Raw genomic sequence first — 15,353 nt, 5'->3', positions numbered from 1 at the left:
CGAACCAAGGAAATTTATTTCTATTAGCATGCTATTTACAAGATTGTCAATCATCACATACCCGTTTCTAGAAAATTCAAACCGATAGGCACTTATCCCTTCCTTCTCCAATCCCCCACAGATATTTACCATGGTTTGTTGCTCCTGACACAAGTACAATAAGACCTAATTCAACAATAATGTATGACTCAAATTGATCAAACGCATTTTCCAAAATCAGCTAAATGAAGTTGCTGCCGGAAGACTTTCAATCAGATAAGATTACGAAATTTGCTCATCAATACTGCATTATATTTGTGCAGTTGTGCTGCCTTGTATGTCAAAACATCATAACCAGTAACTCATACATGATATATCGGTGTTTTACGAACCTTAGAACTTTTGAACCCGTGGCAGACTACCACAACATCTTTGGATCCTGTATCATGTAACAGCCCAACCAGCTTTTCGCTTTGATCATTGACTACAACCATCTTTTGTGGCTGGTTAACTGTAAGAACATGATGTTTCAGACTTTCAGTCAATGTAGTAACCTTTTGTCTTAGATAGCATTCTCTTTTAAAATAACAGCATAGTTTCTGGAATTAAACTAAAGTTCCATATTAAGTCCACATTTTTTATATGCAGTACTTGTTCAATAAACAAAAGAAATTTATAAATCCAACAAATGAAAGAATCCAAACTTACAGTAAATCAAAACCTAAGACCAGAAGCCCAGAAATCACAGTAATCATAGTTAATTAAATAAAAATTGTTAAGGTGTATATAATGCATTTTGTATAGAAGATATTTATGGGCTGACTAGGATTAGTTTGTTACACTTTCTGTTAATCTCAGAAAGTTTGTTACAATAATTGTTGTATTAATTTATGGGTATTAATAATTGTTGTATTAATACCCTGTAATACTTAATTATCAATTGAGTTATCATTACACAAATATTCTCTTTCTTGATTTTCTCTTTCTTCTCTCTCTATCTCTCTAGAATTCTCATATTACATCTGAGAATCTTCTCATGGTATCAGAGCAAGTCCTGGACTGAATTGTTCATTGATTGTTTGTTTCTGGATCTTTGATCTGATTTCTTTTGAAATCATTCGTTGATTTCTGTGTTTTGATTTGATTTTCTTACGATTTTTCGATCAATTTTGTTCTTCGATTTTCTTCAATTTCTTTGGTTTTCTCTTCGATTTCTTCTCGATTTCTTCGATTTCTTGATCTTGCGATGGCTCCAGAAGTTACTTCTCATCAGAGTAACAATAGCGTTAAATTCAATGATCCTTATTTTCTGGCTAATAGCGATCATCCTGGCATTCAGCTTGGGAATTACATTCTTACTGGACCTAATTTTGTCAATTGGTCTCGCAGTGTGAGAATGGCGTTGATTGCGAGGAACAAACTGCAGTTTGTTGATGGAACTCTGCCTTCTCCTTGATGATCCTGATCATCAAAAATGGGTGTGTAATGATTACATGGTGATGTCGTGGATTTTGAACTCAATAAGCAAGAATTTGGCTGAGAGTTTTATGTTTGTCAATTCTTCTGCCGAATTGTGGTCTGAGCTCAATGAGAGGTTTGGACACACTAATGCACCTCAATTGTTTGAGTTGCATCGAAGTTTGAGTTCGGCTTCTCAGAATGATGATAGTATTGCAGAGTATTATGGTCGATTGAAGAGAGCATGGGATGAATTACAGATTCTTGAAGGTTTTCCAGATTGCACTTGTGGTGCTTTACAACAATGTAGCTGTGGTATTCTTAAGAAGATTTTTAAGATGGATCAACGGAGGAAGTTGATGCAGTTGCTGTCAGGTCTTGAATTGGCAAGCAATATGATCAGGTCAAAACAAACTTGTTGAGTGCTGATCCTTTGCCTACTATTAACAAGGCATATCACACTTTGCAACAGATTGAACAACAGAATAAGCTCAATCAATCTGCTGTTTCTGTTGAGATGAATACTATGAATGCTTACAATACTACTATGCAGCCTAAGATGTTTCCTAAGCCGATGTATCAGCAGAAACGTGATGTTTCAAAAAGGATTAAGAGTGAGCTTATTTGTGATCATTGTAAGAAGAGAGGTCACAGTATGGATGGTTGCTTCAAGCTCTATGGTGTTCCTGAGTGGTATATTGCATTGAAAGGGAAAGGTGTTCCTAAGATGGCAGCTTATGTGAGTTCTGATTCTGGAATTCTTGGTAAGGCTCCTATGGACTGTGGTGAAGCCAGCAGATGTCCTTTTGGTCCTGGGGTTGATCTTAATACTGTTGCTATGTATAGTGAATTCTTGAAGATGATGCAGAAGAACAGTTCTCATATGGTAATCCTCTTTCTTCTGAAGTCAATTTTGCAGGTATAACCATTGCTTCTAATGCTGATTCTACAGCAAATAATTTTGGACATAGTTGCTGGATTATAGATACTGGTGCACCAGATCACATGACAAGTAATTTGGCTTTGTTTGCTTCTTATGAATTGCTTAAAAATCCAGTTAAAATTGGTTTACCAGTGGAACTATTAAAACTGTGTTGTATGCTGGCAGTATATGTTAAACTCCTCAAATAACCTTGAAACATGTGCTTTATATCCCTGATTTTAGGCATAATATGTTATCAGTAGGCAGATTACTTGATCATGACCATTTGTGTGCACATTTTGAAAAAGATTCTTGCATGTTTCAGGACCTTGTAACTAAATAAGTCAAGGCAATTGGAACTAGAGATTCTGGTCTTTACAAATTCAGTGCTTTTTCAGCTATTTCTTCATCTAAACACATTCCTGTTATTTCTTTTGTAAATAATACAATTACTGCAAATGTAAAACCTAGCATAGAGATTGTTCATGCTAGATTAGGCCATATTTCAGCCAGCAAACTAAAGCATGTAATAGTTCCTATTACTGGTAATAATAACTGTGATTTTAGTTGTGAAGCTTGTGTTTTGGGAAAACATCATAAGCTACCTTTTCTTATTTCTGAGTCTATTGCTTCTTGTCCTTTTGGTTTGATTCATGTGGATCTTTAGGGTAAGTACAGAAGGCCATCCTTGTCTGGTGCTACTTATTTCTTGACAATTTTAGATGATTATACTAGACTTACATGGACTTATTTGTTACATGATAAGACACAAGTTTTTGGTATTCTTTCGGATTTCTTTGCATATGTTGACACTCAGTTTGGGGTGAAGATTAAGAAGATTAGAAGTGATAATGGGACAGAGTTTATTCAAGAGTCCTATTCTCAGTTGTTTTATGAGAGAGGTGTGATTCATCAGAGAAGTGTTCCTGGTAACCCACAACAGAATGGTAGGGTGGAACGCAAGCATAGGCATTTGTTGGAAACTGCTAGGACTATTAGGCTTCATGCTTCTTTGCCTCTGAGGTTTTGGGGTGAATGCCTTCTGGCTGCTACTTATCTCATAAATTTGTTACCTAGTTCTGTGATTGCTTGGAAAACACCATATGAGAAGCTTTATGGAAAGTCTCCTGATTATAGTCATCTAAGGGTGATTGGTTTCTTGTGCTATGCTGCTCAAAAGGATGGAGATAAGTTTCAAACAAGAGCTAGGAAATGTGTATTTCTTGGGTATCCATATGGTCAAAAAGGCTATAAGCTTTTTGACTTGGAATTGAATAAGATGATTGTTAGCATGGATGTGGTATTTTGTGAAACTGTATTTCCTTTTAAGTGTCTAAACCCAGTTGAGGCAGACCCTTCTCTTCGTCTTGTTAATCCTGCTATTGATGGTTCTCAGTCTGGTCATGATTCTTCTTCTGCTTCCCCTACTCCTTCTTCTTCTGCTGATAGTGCTATTCCTGACTCTTTTCATTGTTCTGATGAGTTTGATGATCAAAGTAGTACTTCTTCTAGTACTTCTACTGTACCTGATGTTCTTCCTGTTTCTACTAGAGTATCTTCTAGGAATAGACAAATTCCTAAGAAGTTTGATGATTTTCAACTCCAATTGCCACCTTCTTTACAAGTTGGTTCATCATTCAATGTGTTTTCTAAACCATGTCTTTCTTTCTTGGCTTGTGATTCTTTGAAAAGCCTTGAGAACATGTTGTCTACTTATGAACCTAGTACTTATAATCAAGCTAAGGTACACCCTGAGTGGGTAGAGGCAATGCAGAAAGAGCTTGATGCTATGGAGAGCACTGAAACTTGGGAGGTTACAGATTTACCACCTGGTAAAAAGGCCATTGGATCTAAATGGGTATACAAGACAAAGTTAAATCCTGAAGGCACTATTGAGAGATGCAAGGCCAGAATTGTGGCTCGAGGAGATAGACAAGTTGAAGGGAAAGACTACAAACACACATTTAGTCCTGTGGCTAAATTTACTACTGTAAGAGTAGTTATTGCCTTGGCTGCTGCTTTTGGATGGGATATCCAACAAGTTGATATAAATAATGCATTTTTGCATGGGTTTCTTGATGAAGAGGTGTACATGACACCACCCCAAGGCTATAATAAAGCTTCTCCAGGCCAAGTCTGTAAGTTAAAGAGGTCTATCTATGGTTTAAAGCAGGATTCTAGGTGTTGGAACAAAGAATTGAGTAGACTTCTCATTGATTTTGGATTCACTCAGTCACATCAAGATTACTCCTTGTTTGTTATGAAGAATTCAGTGTCTTATACAGTGGTTGTCACATATGTTGATGATCTATTGATTACTGGAACAGATTCCAGTTCTATTGATAAACTCAAGTCTGAACTGAATTCTGCTTTCACCATTAAAGATCTGGGCAGTTTGAGGTATTTCTTGGGAATTGAGGTGACTAGATCTACTTCTGGTATACTTCTGAATTAGAGGAAATATATCCTTGATATGTTAAAGGATGCTCATATGGAGAATTGTTCAACTGCTTCTTTTCCTTTACCCAAAGGTCTGAAGTTAAGTAAAGAGGAAGGTGCTTTGTTATCTGTTCCTGAGGTTTACAGGAAAATTATTGGCAAATTACTGTATTTGAACCTCACTAGACCTGATATTAGCTATGCTGTACAGCAGCTTAGTCAATTTTTGCATGAACCAAGGGATCCTCACCTTTCTGCTGCAGTTCATGTATTGAAATATCTCAAGGGCACTCTTCATTTTGGTTTGTTCTATCCTGCAGACCCTGATATTCAGCTTGCAGTATATAGTGATGCTGACTGGGGTACTTGTGTGGATTCAGGCAGGTCTCTATCTGGTTATTGTGTCTTCTTGAGTAAAGCTTTGGTATCTTGGAAAACTAAGAAACAGAAAACTGTTTCAAAGAGTTCAACTGCTGCTGAGTACAAGAGTATGAGTTATACAGCAAATGAGGTGATATGGTTGGAAAGATTACTTGATGATTTGGGTTTTCATATTCCTACTCCTATTCCTTTATACTGTGACAATGTTTCTGCTCAACACATTGCAGAAAACTCCTGTTTTCATGAAAAGACAAAGCACTTGAGGTCAAAGTCTGAAAAATTGGATGTACATTTCATTAGAGAGAATGTACAGTCTGGTTTTATCAAGACTATTCATGTAAAATATGCTTTGCAGTTAGCATATTTAATGACAAAAGCTTTGGGAGCTGATCAGCACAGGTTTCTCAGCTCCGAAATTGGCATTGTTCGTCAGCCACTAGTTCAAGATTGGATCTGTTCTTCAGGCAGCTCCATCTTGAGGGGGGGGGGGGGGATGTTAAGGTGTATATAATGCATTTTGTATAGAAGATATTTATGGGCTAACTAGGATTAGTTTGTTACACTTTCTGTTAATCTCAGAAAGTTTGTTACAGATATTTTTTGTAATAATTGTTGTATTAATATCCTGTAATACTTGATTATCAATTGAGTTATCATTACACAAATATTCTCTTTCTTGATTTTCTCTTTCTTCTCTCTCTATCTCTCTAGAATTCTCATATTACATCTGAGAATCTTCTCAAAATGCATAAACAAAAAATAGTACTCCTACAAATCTAATTATTAACATAAAACCCAAATGTTATTTCTGTTATTACAGGAAACCAAAGGCAAATTTCAGTACACTAGAGCTAAATTCATGCAGAAAATTAAGACAAATGTGCATTAAAATTAGTGGGTATTTCACCTGCTAATCAATTCAAGTTAATTAATTACTCTATTTAAAACAAGAAAAGATTATAAATGAATATCTTAATATAAAAATTAATAAACAAGAGAGAAAAATTGAAACAAGCACCTGGGTTAAGCGACATAGTTAGAGTTCTTGTAAAGTGACGATTGAATGAAGCAAGAAATCGAAGTTGATAATGAAGATGAAGTGGGTTTTTCTTTGCAGGATATGCTGTTTCTACAATTGTTGGATGATTGTTGAGCAATACGGTGTGCAAGTTATGCAATGGTCTCACCATTTTTCAATTTAGTTTTTTTCTTTTAATTTTTGATCTTATATTTTTATTTTTGTTCAATAAACAATAAAGAAAACCCTTTCCCAAAATGATTTGGTGTCGGCTAACATAAATCATCCAAATTAAATAAAAATAAACGCACTAATTATCTGAAAATAGTATAGTGTACCCGGAAAGAACATTAGACATATTTTAAAGAACATATGCGAAAATAGTATACTAGTGTTTGAAAAAGAACATACTTGTGTTTGGCAAAAGAACATGTTTGTTTTTGACAAAGAATATAAAATATTTACAAAATGAAGTTATTCAGGTGGTTGAATGTGTTTGATAAAGAACATTATATTTGACAAAAGAACATGTTTGTATTTGACAAAGAACATGACATTAAAAAAAAGCATAAAGTCTTGGAGGTGATCATTGGACGGGCCGAAAGCAAAAAATTAGCCCACTTCTCGGGCCGGGCCGAGTCACGCCAAGATTCGGGCCGGAATTTTTATGTGCAAACCTACTCAAAATGGAGTAATTCTTAACACCTACCCCCTAGTGTAGCTTCCACTACCTACACCCCCTAAACGCAGCGTATAACATGTCACTAACCCCACTAACCAGTAACCGCAACCCACTAACCGCAGTTAAAAGTTAATATCCGCCCCTACCCAACCTATATATACAAAAAAAAAAAAAAAACCAGCATTTTCTCTCTCTAAAACCTTCTTCTACAACATTCTTCCATTTTTTCTCTCATAAAATTCAAAAAAATCGCAAGAATTCCAGAAAAATATTGCACAAAATTACTTGAAAATTAGTACAAATGTCTGACATTCAAGGTGAAACTGCAGAATCGGAACAAGATTTAGCTAAAGAGTAAGTAATTTTGTTAATTTTGTTCATTTTTTTGCAATTGTAGTACGATTTTATGTTAAAACCTAATTTTTTGTTCAATTTCTTGCGAATGTAGTGAAATTTCGAAGAAACACACTTCAGAGAAGAACATTGAAGATGAAACTGCAAACTCGGAACAAGATTTAATTAAAGAGTAAGTAATTTGTTAATTTTGTTCATTTTCTTGCGATTTTAGTGCAATTTTAAGTATGTAACCTAAATTTTGTTCAATTTATTGCAATTGTAGTATGAGTTTGCAGAAGAACACTTCAAAGAAGATCATTTTGCAGAAGAACAATTCAGAGAAGAGTACTTTGGTGAAAAATGATGGCGAAATGTATGAACCCTAATTTTGTTCAATTTCTTGCGATTTTATGTATGAACCATAATTTTTGTTAAATTTCTTGCAATTTTAATAAAAATTAAAAAATTAGTAAAAATATTAACAATTAATTAAACAAAACAGAGATGATGATGAGGAACCTCTTCAGTCAAGAGTAGAAAAATTGAAAAAAAAACCGTGAAAAGACTCCGATTGTAGATCCTGGACTTTTGAAAGATATTGCCAAAAGTGGTACGGATTTAAAAATGTCTCCAATTCCAAGGTATATAATCATTTACAGAACATATTATGTTCATTTGTTTATTATATAATGTAATAATAACTTTGATTATATCATTGTTCAATAGGCTATTTGTACTTGATCATATTTTGGTTATATATTGTTCAATATGCTATTTGTATTTGATCATTGTTTAGTATGTTATTTGTATTTGATCATATATAATGTTATGATGATTTTGCTTATATCATTAAAAATGATCATATTTGATACTTATAATGTTCATTTATAGATATAGTTATGATCATATACATGTATTTGTATTTGTTCTTTTGAGACTTAAACAAAAAATGTACATTTCATTGAAACATCTTGAACATATATGAATATGATAATAATCATCTCAATTATATACATTCAAACTAATACTCTGTAATTAATTTATATTGTACTGATGTACCATTTAGAGTGAAACACTTGCTTCAGTTTAGAGATGGAAAATCTGAACCATTAACTCTAAAGAAGGTTATAGAACAAAATGAATTTGGTAATAGTTATCAAAGATACATTTTAAACAAGTAAGTTTATATCTATAAATATATTATATGCAATAATTGTACATTGTTAATATATATCAAACTTATTAGGTAATTGTTAAAATGTTAGTGAAAAAAAAAAGGTTCGAGTGAAATTTTTTATGTCAAAATCAAGATCACCAGAGACAAATCAACCAATAAGGTATAAAAACTTTATACCAAAATAACTAGTTCTTTTCCTCATTGTATCAATTAGTTCATACTTCAATGTCATATTATATAAAATAATTCTAATTTTTTTAGTGATCAGAGTTAGAATGTCTCTAGTACTCATAACACAACTGAGAGTGTGGCTGCTACTCATACCACAACTGACAAAGAGAGTAGGGATCAAAGGTATGCTAATTCTCACTTTTGTATTCACAAATGTTCATTTTACATACAAAATTTGTACTAATAAAAAATGTTCATTTTATTATAGATAAATGTCTATTTTGTGTATCATTTATGTGCATTTTTGTTCATAGTATTACTTAATATTGATTTCAGCAAGCTAAAAGAAGTTCAATCAGAGGGTCAGAGCAATAAAGAAAAGAATACTCCTGGCCAAAAGTAAGATAAATTAAATGTTCATTTTCTATAGACTTATGTTCATTTTATATTGGTTTAGTCAAAGTTACAAATTCAAACATATTTTTAATATATTATCAGAAAACCAAAAAATGATGATAAAAAAAAGCCAAAAACAACAACTTTAAAGGCGAAGATGCAACGAATACATTTAGACATAGAGGAAAACCCAAAGTATGTTCAAATTTAAATAACTAAATTAAATTAAATAAATAATGTATATATACGAAAATTTCATAATAATATCTCACATTTACAGAAAGTACAAAGAATCAACAATCAGAATTATGAAAAATCTTAAAAAAATGGAAAACGCAAGCAAGAAATTCAAGAAAGGTAAATGTTCACATATACTTCCTCCGTTCTATTAATATTGCAACAATGGACTTTTTGCACTATTCATCACTCTTGTTTGACCATATAATATTGATTTATACGTTAATCAAAATATAGTCATGTGGGATCTTGTTGGATTCGTCTCATAAAATACTTTCACGATATCAACTTTTTATAATTTTTACACTTACACAATTATAGATATATAGCATATAAAAAGTGCTTTGGGATGCGTAATTTCCTCCTTGTTGCAATATTAACAGAACGGAGGAAGTATGTAATATTTCTGTTTATTGTTTATATATAAATATGTTTATAATAATACTATTAATTTTGCAGATGAAGAAAAATAGAAGCAAAAAGGGCCTTTTGAAAAGAAAATCCCTGAAAAGAAAAATGTGGAAGATGTCTTAACTAAGACAACACAGATTAAAGGTAAAAAATTAAAAATGTACATAATTATTACATAAAATATTCATTTTGGATATGTATAGTTATTAATTTTAATGTTAAAGAAGATTAATCAATTTCAATTTTAACTGATTTAATTTTCATTGAAGGACAAGAGGAAAAGAGGCAAGAAATGGAGAAAAGCCCTGAAAAGAATACTGTGGAAGATTATTTCAAAAGTCAACAAAGCAGAAAGGTAAAAAATGTAAAATGTACATATTTATTAAATAAAATGTTCATTTTTTATCTGCATAATATTTAATGTTTAAAAAGATTAATAAATTTCAAATTTCCCCGATATAATTTTTATAGAAGGAGAAGGGAAAAGAGGGCCAGAAAATGAGAAAATCCCTAAAGAGAAAACTGTGGAAGATGTCTCTCAAAAGACAACAGAGCTGAAAGGTAAAAATTTAAAATGTACATATTTATTACATACAATGTTCATTTTGGATCTGCATAATATTTAATGTTCAACAAGATTAATTGATTTCACTGATAAAATATGCATAGAAGGACAAAAAGAAGATATGCCAAAGGAAACACAGATAAAAGAAACTACTGGAAATAAGAATGGTAATATTCATTATGTAAAATGTTCATTTATATTGTATATAATAAACATTTGTCATTCTATTTACATAAATGATCATTTACTATTTTTTATTTGATCATTTAATATGCAGCAGAAATGGCATATGATTATTATGAAATTGAGGATGAGACTAATCTGATATATGAAGATATGGTTACTGCACGTGTAAATGAGGATCCAGCTCCATCATCTCAAAAGAGTGAACAATCAAGCCAAAGAAAATCAAGATACAAAACAGTTGCAAGAAAAAACAAAAACAAAACCCCTGTAGTGCCAAGTAGAAGAGTTACAAGAAGCCAAGGTAAAGATAATACTTTTTGTATTTAATGTTAAATAGAACATTTTTAACTTTACTAACAAAAAGTTTAAAAACACAATAGATGTTTTGTTAGATGAATCTGCTGAGGGAGGCCAAAAGGAGGCAACTGCTGATCCTGCCGAAGGATCCGCAAAAAAAGGTCTAGAAAGAAGAATTTCTCCAAGGACATCTCCTATTCAAAATAGAGCTGGTGCACCTTCTGTAGCACCTACTCCAATAAAAAAAAATGGCAGGTGCCCCTGCTGAATATGCTGCAACACCTATTAAAAAAATGGTTGGTGCTCCTGCTGAGAAAGTTGTAGAACAACAAGGAAAAAAGGGTAAATGTTCAATTGATTAAAAGTTTGTTATGTATTAAAAAATATATAATTTGTATGTAACATATAAAACTTTAAAATTTATATAGGTGGGAAAAAGAGACCCGCAGTACAACTGCAGAATACTTCTAAGGTTGCTGGCAAAAGAAAAGCAGGTATATAATGATATGTGATAAAAGTTCAATTTCAATGTATAGAATAATCATATATAAAAACTGTTTTGTTCATTTTGTCATTTGATTAAAATTCATTTAAATACATGAATAATCATATATGATGACTTTTATATTGATGTCAATTTTCAGCTGCCAAGAAAAATGTTGGGAAGAGAAAAAAAATTCAAGAAGTGCCATCTGATGAACCATATCAAGATCCTTCTGATAGTAGTGATGACGGTGAAGAATTTGTCTATAAACTGAACAAGAACCTGTCAGTGAGGAAGAAGATGAATTGAAGGAGGAGGAGGAGGAGGAGGTTGAAATTAAGCCAAAGAGGAAAAGGGCAAAGAAGGAGGAGAAGGTATTGAAGCCAAAGGCTGATAAGAAGGTGCAAGAGTTGGTTGTGTATAAGCCAGAAAGTGAGGGTAAAAGAAAAAGGAAACAAAAAACAGAAATAGTTGAGGCGGAGGAAGTTGAAGAAATTGATGAAGAAGAGTTTTAAGAAGAGAAAGCATCAACAAGAGGGGGGCATGTGAAGTTGATGCAATGCATCAAAAACATGAGTGCAGAACAGAAATTACTGATAGAGGAGATTGGATTAGGAGCCCTACTTCAAATCCAATTACCTCAATTGGACCAAAGTTTCTGTTATTGGATTTTGAACAGTTTTGAAGAAAACAGTCAAACTTTTGAACTTCCAAAAAATCAATCAATTGAAGTGGAAGTAGAGGATGTTAGAGTAGTATATGGTCTACCAATGGGAGAAATACCCATTGTTGAAGCAAAATCAGAAAAAGCAAGTAAGGAGTTTGAAAATTTTATGAAGAAGTGGAGAAAAAAATGGAATGGAAATAGTCCTTCCGTAAGCCAAATTGTGGCAAAATACATTGACAAAAAGTTCGAGAAAGACAGACCTGACAATGAAGATTTCATTACAAACTTTTTGGTGGTGTCAGTTAATGCATTGATAAAGTGCATACAAAACAATTGGTGCCATTACAAGTTTCTCTATTCAACAATGCACAAGGAAAAAAATTAAAAACTTGAATTGGTGTCAATATATGTTTGATTCACTAATGAAGAACCATGTTGATTGGAGAAAACGGTCAAGCAAGGGATTCTACAAAGGACCTCTACAATTTCTGATGGTATGAATAATAATGTTCATTTTTTAATAGTTCAAATCTGTTTTAATAATTGTTCAAATATATGTTGATAATTGATCATATAAAATATTCATTTGTTGTTTGATAATTGTTCAAATCTGTTTTATAATTGATCATATTTAATCTGATAAATGTTCATTTAATTCTTTTGTAGCTATTCTATTTTGATAGAGTTCAGAGATTGGGTAAAAAGCCTCCAAGAACAATCCCAATTAAATCTGTTTGGAAACGAGACATGGTTCTTGAAAGAATAAAAAATGAATTTGAATTGGGACTTGGTAAAGGGAAGATACTTCCTAGAGTTGTTTAAGAAGCTGAAATCAATCCTGAAGTATGTAAAATGAACACTTTGAAATACATAAATGTTCATTTATTTAATATGTAATGTATGGTTTAAAATCTAATAATTTCTTTATAATATAGATTTTCATGAATGATTTCATTGATGTGGTGATTGAAACTGGTCGTTCCTTGTCAAAACTATCAAGCAACCTGATGAAAGCTAAGGAAATATTCCCCGAAAATGACTTGGTAAAAAAAGTTGTTGAGGTTATGGGGAAAGTGGCAAGAGAACCATCAATCTTAAGCCAAGATGAAGAAATTTATGGCTCGGAAGATTTCTTGAATGCAATTGCAGAAGCTGAAAGGGAATTTTTTAAAGCAGCTGATATGGAAAAAAACAAAAAAGGAAAACAGAAAAAGGAGGAGTACAATATCAACAAAGCATTAAGTTTGGGACTTACTCCTCCATCTCCTCAAATTGGTAAGAACAAAATAAAAATGTTTAAATATTATACTTAATATATCTAATGATATGTTTAACTAACAATTTTTTTGTAAAAAATGAAATCAGATCCAAGTCATCCAACATCTACAACAATGGGTGTTATTGCAGTTGAAGCCTCTGCTTCTATAGCAGTTGAAAACCCTACTAGAAAATCTTCTCCTATAGGTAAATTAAAAAGAAAATAATATGTTCATAATTATTATATATAATGTTCATATTTATATTTGATAATGTTCATGTTTATATTTGTTAATGTTCATATTAAAAACTGCAGAGTTGACAAATCCAAATAGCACTGAAAATCAAGCCTCTGTTTCTGTAGAAGTTGAAAATGAGCCTCTTAAAGAAAAAATTGGAGAAGACATTTCAGAAAACAAAACTCCTGCAATTAGTGAAGTTATGGAGGACAAGGAAAGTGAACAGGAACAGGGCTAAAAAACAAAACCCCCAGCAATTAGTGATGCCCTATGTATTATTAGTAATAATGTAGTTTATTTTGTTGAATCGAAAAAACAATTAAGGTTTATGTAACTCTGAAGAATGTTTCATTTAATCAAGAACAATTAAGGTTTATGTAATTTATGAATTTAAATATGTTATTGTAATATTAATTAGTTTTTGTGTAGTGTAAACTAATTTTAAATGATTTCTATTAATTATTTGGTTGTTAAAATATAAACATAACATTATGTTACTAACTTGATTTGATTTTTCAGAAAACAAAAGAAAATTCTAACAGTGGAGATAGAGAAGAAAATTTTGACAATGAGGAAAAAGAAGAAAGATATATCTTCCTCAGAGAGACTGACAAAAGGTAAATATATTAAATATCTCCCTCAATAAATAAATGAACATTTGTGGGAACCAATATGTTCATATATAAATTACTTTTTGTTCAGGGAAGAAAATATGAAAAAAAAAAAAATCAACGAGAAGTCAAATGAAACACAACCAGAAAAGAAGATAGATGAGAGGTATAAATTACAATCCTTTATTTTCCAATTATATTAAATGTTCATTTGTATATACATATATGATCATATTCAATCCAATATATGTTCAGATCATCAAAGAGGCCACAGCGTCAATCCCAAACTCTCCCTCTTGCTTTTAGATCTCCATACATGGTCAAATACAAAGATCTTTTTAAGGATGAGAAAACAATGAATCAACTTGTATGTGACTTTGCTTATAGAGGAGAAGATGAAAGGTAATTTGTTCATAATACATTAATTTTTTTGTTAGTTTATTGGGAAATTACTCATTTATACATTGCTTAATGTTCATTTACAGTGCACTTTTATATCATGATGGACTCAATCTCATAAATAGAGCAGAAATGAAAACACTTGGAGATGATGTATAAGTAATGAATTGTGTCGTAGATTCATGGGCAACAGTCCTATATCATAAGAACACAAAAAACAAGATATATTTCTCAACAATGCCACATGTAAATTTACATTAATTATTTTTGATATTTATTAATCAACAAAAGGATTTATTAATTAATGTTTACATGTATAAAAATGCAGCAAATTATGTGCACAAATAGAGTCTGCAAGGAAGGTTCAACAATGGAAAAAAGGTTTAAAGAGTTCATAGAAAGAATAGACAATGAGTTGAAGTTGTACAAAATAAAGAGCATTGTAGGATACAAACAGGTAACAAAAACACATTTTTTTTTATAATTTGTTCAATTGTAATGAATTAAATTTTCACTAACAATTTATTTGTTGTTCAGATATTTTTTCCAGTAGCAACTGCCAATCATTTTTTCGTATTGTGCATCAATCATATGTAAGATACCATCCATATCATCGACAATAGAAAGCTACCACAACATGTGTCAGTGCCTCAAAAGTATCTCGACCAACCAAATATGATTGTAAGTTAAAATTTTATAACATTTTGATAATTGACTAATTGTTTATTATATAAAATTTAAATGTTCATTTTATGGTTGATGAATGTTGAATTCTATTTTGACTATTGTTTAATATAAATGTTCATTTGCTGATTGATAAATATTCATTTATTGATTGATAAATGTTCAAAACAGTTAAAAGGATTGGCTGCATACATGAAACACATTGGGTATGAAGATGCAAGTTCTATTGAAAATTATAAAATTGTATTGGAAAAAATGAAATGGCGTAGCAATGCAGACCACACAAACTGTGGAGTCTACATCATGAAGCATATGGAAACTTTCACTGCTGATCCTAATGAACAATGGATTTATAAC

The sequence above is a fragment of the Chenopodium album genome, chromosome 14 (genome assembly GCF_948465745.1).
Source record: "Chenopodium album chromosome 14, dcCheAlbu1.1, whole genome shotgun sequence".
NCBI lineage: Eukaryota > Viridiplantae > Streptophyta > Magnoliopsida > Caryophyllales > Amaranthaceae > Chenopodium > Chenopodium album.
The sequence above is the reverse complement of the archived record's forward strand: the minus strand, read 5'-3'. Positions refer to the sequence as shown.